Source organism: Octopus bimaculoides, chromosome 1 (assembly GCF_046866305.1).
Source record: "Octopus bimaculoides isolate indiv1 chromosome 1, ASM4686630v1, whole genome shotgun sequence".
NCBI classification, from domain to species: Eukaryota; Metazoa; Mollusca; class Cephalopoda; order Octopoda; family Octopodidae; genus Octopus; species Octopus bimaculoides.
In genome coordinates this window covers 131,023,335-131,027,109 of record NC_142928.1, presented here as the reverse complement: position 1 = coordinate 131,027,109, position 3,775 = coordinate 131,023,335, and the positions used below count along the sequence as shown (strand labels likewise).

Here is a 3,775-nt window from a genome sequence, read left to right as displayed (position 1 = left end):
TTTCAGTTTTGATAGGTTTTCTCTGAAAGATACCCTGGAAACAATATGGTCTTAAACTTTTTAAACTTGTAAACACTATGGCAAAAGAAAATTTATATCAATGCAACCCCACACATTTTGATCTTTAACAAGAAAAAGGTGCAAAAACCTTCAATACTTTCGGGACGGGTCCCGGTATTTGTCAGTGTGTGAACCACTGGGTTAGACAAACTATATGAGAGAGAAGAGGTAAGTCAAACAGGTGGGTTAGGTAACAGGACAAATGGAAAAAGCAAGTGTGGGCAAGACAGGCGAGAAAGAGAGATAGTAGAAGAATCGAAAATAGAGATGAATTGATTGCGAAGAGTGATTGATAGACAGATAGATAGATGGATAGATAGACGGTAGAAGGAACGAGAATCTAAGAGAAAACTAACGGGAGATCGGGATTTGTGAAAAAAAATGAGGGAGATAAAATAACAAGAAAGAGTGAGAAGGCGAGAATGAAAGTGTTGGAAGCTGAAGTTAGAAAAGTGAATAAGGGCGGAAATAAAGATATGCGTTTGCTTTTTAGTCTTTGTTTATTTTCTATCTATCTGTTTTTGTTTATTTGGAAACAGGTGCTTGCAAAACAAACACTTGTATTTCGTGTTTCTAAAATCGAAGATTAAGCATGATCACTGAAGTTAATATTATCACTAAAAAACCCACGAATGTCTCAGAGGAAAAACATGGGTGGAACAACATAAGAAAATTAACAAACTTACCGCTATGTACTTTTTAACATATTGTTTTGTTCCAGTTTAGTATTTTCCATAATTCGTCTGCCTTTTATGAGAGAGCGAGCGAAAGAGACGTCGGTCAAGCAATAAATAAAGACTGACAGAAAATAAAGTTAACAGTTTTCCACACCTACAACAAATGGGAGAATATAACGGAGAAGGCAGAGTTTAGAAACGAAAAATTAAACTATGTTAATGACCGGAGAAGCCAGTCGATAGTGACGTTTGGAATGCAGAAACAGAGGGTTGACAATTCGGTAAAGACCGCAACTTTCCGTCAACAGCCGCTTTCATTGATAAGTTCTAACTTTCTTTTATTTTCGCAGTAGATAATATTGATTTTCAGTGTTGGCATTTGACCACAGATAAGTATGGGAGGAGCAAAGTCTATTTAACTGACTGCATACATGACAGGTATTAACTGTATCGAACACCTTTTAAATTTCAGTCGGAACTGAAATAGTTGGAAAAACTAAATATTTATTAATAAGACATAAGGCTGTCGAGAGTGTTATTGTTTGTTTGTTAGTTTTTTGGGGGGTTTTTTAATGATAGTTGAGATCCAACTAATTGAAACAATCATCTTATCTTAGTGTTACTTATTTACTGAGCCCCTGAAGAAATGAAGAAGTAGGTTGAGCTTGGTACGGTTTGAACTTAGAATAATGAGATACCTACCAATCCACATTTATGTACCTCGCAGCACAATGCTCTATTGTCTCAGCTTCTTCTAGCATATAAAAGAATGTGTATTGATTTATCACATTGGCACAAGGCCATAAGCTGTAGGAGTAGTACGATCAATAAATCGACCCAAGAAGAATGACAAGATCGACTTGGTGAGATTTGAACTCAAAAAGAAAAGAGGAAATCAAATACTTTTTGAGTTCAGTCAGATAAATATGCCCTTTCACACTACTTTCGCAAAATAACATAAAAATAATAAAAGTTTTGCTCTTAATATGCTAACCGAGTACTTTAGAGAGTGTTACTGTTGTCTTCTCTGTAAACATTGTCCACAATCTAGTTTCAATTCTCAGTTCAATTTGTTTTGTTTTGTGGTTATATAATAGGTCACCACTTGTACTAAAGCATGAGTTGTTTCTCGCGTCAGAGGTCAACAGTAGTACATAGAAGAAGGCAACGAAATCTGATGGGATTCTTAACAACAAACTTTTATTCTTTTCGTACCCAAGCAAAAGACAAATACTGTTGTTACTACGAACAACAAACGGTGAGAGAGTTTGGAAGTTGTTGTTCTTGATGTAATTGTAATAGTATTCAAAAAGTTACTGTTAGTAGTTGTAGTGTTGTGGCCGATAATTCATTAGTTCTGTGTTGCTGTCTGCATCTCTTTGCTATCTGTCTGAGGCATTGTCTCTGCTGACTTTCATGCTCTACTCTATGCTACATCCCAAGGCTCTTTGGGTGGTGGTCGCCTGTGTGTCATTTTATACCAATTTCATTTTTTTTCTCCAATTTATTTGTTTTCCTTATTTTACTCTTAGTTGAAAAAGTCTAGAAGACAGAAACCAGTACTAAAATGTACTTCATGATAAAATTATTTTAGCATTTTCTACCTTGTCATATTTTCCTTATATGTGTATGTGTGTGTGTACATACATATATACACACACACACATTATAACATTCTCTTATGGATGGATGGATGGATGGTTAAAAAATGTACCAAAGATATACAAAAAACAGAGACAGACGAAAGAATAACATAAACAGGGTGTGTTAGTTTGACACTTTGAGAAAATGGAAGTCTTTTACATTTCGAGCCTACACTTTTCTATAGAAAGGAATATGGAAAATCAACAAACTTGTTCAATACTGTGTTCATGCCTATAGTCTTTAAATGAATAATATTTATTTCTCTAAGTTTACCATGGACATATTTTATAACTCTCTGCAGAAGCGAGAACCAAGAGGCAGAGTTAAGATTTTGGTGAGGTGACACCCTTGAGAAAGACATGAATATCTCACAGTATATTTTTTTCATATAAAATTGAAACCTCATTAGTACCTTTCATTTTAAATATAAACAAGGACTTTGAAATTAGTTAAGCATAAAAAAGATATTGGAAAATGTCACTCATAAACAAATACTTTAGGTTTATTTCGTTTTATTTTAATACTTGTATTTCTAAATATAAATCCCACTAGTATAAATGCCACCTTTCATTTCTCCTGGATCGATTAACCAAGTTTCAACAAAATAAATTGAAATCCAGTATTCATACTTAACAGTTATGTGTCCTATATTAAAACATAGTATGTGCTGATAATCATGGTTACTTGTTGTTATAGTTATTGTCATTTAAACTCAGTTTATATATCAGAATTTATTTGCTTTGAATAAAACCCATTGATGCAAAACGATAAACAATCAACATTGATGTCATACATAATTGAAGCATCCAATGACTGATTAAAAAAAAATTTTTTTTTTTCATTCACCTTGATAAGGGGTACATTATCATTAATAACATACTTGGTGGATCAATCAGTTCCACTCTTGTGGTTTATAATGTTGAAAGCCAAGTCACGTATACTCAAACCCCCTTTAAAGAATTGACAAACTTCCTTTTGAACATATCAAACTGATTAATGTCATATAAAACAAGAGATGGATGAATGTCACTCATCTTCTTCAAGCATCTCAGAGAGATTACTGACACTGACCTATTTTGATAATAACTGATCCTTTTATCTGTTTTGTTTGTAGGCTGTTTCAATATCTCAGAAATTTACTGGAATATATTTCACCATTAATGGTAGCATTATTGATACGATTATGTGCACCAAAATATCTCTTTTTAAGAAGGATGCAGCACAAGTGAAAGATATCAAAGATCCTTTTGATGTTAACATAAAATCTCAAGACGGAGAGAAGATTTTCGGCTTGCCATATGATACATCTTGACATATTCAAGGCAAAATTTAATTCCTTAGACAACGGTTTTAAGTTATTTCAGAACATATTACACAAGGTTAGAGATTTACTA

The 3,775-nt window shown here is 33.4% G+C and overlaps 1 protein-coding gene across 3 annotated transcripts in view; it reads right to left on the bottom strand.

Annotated features, from left to right (window-relative positions):
• The window catches only part of LOC106875810 (rabphilin-3A), a 289,512-nt gene extending 287,703 nt beyond the window's left edge, over nt 1-1,809 (bottom strand). Inside the window, exon 1 of one of the 3 annotated variants that reach the window (XM_052970476.2) lies at nt 747-1,809. The gene's annotated coding sequence lies outside the window, so the exon portion shown is untranslated. The remainder of the gene's footprint in view (nt 1-746) is intronic. The other 2 variants (XM_052970468.2, XM_052970487.2) reach the window with 2 other exon arrangements.
• Between the last annotated feature and the right edge of the window lie 1,966 nt (nt 1,810-3,775).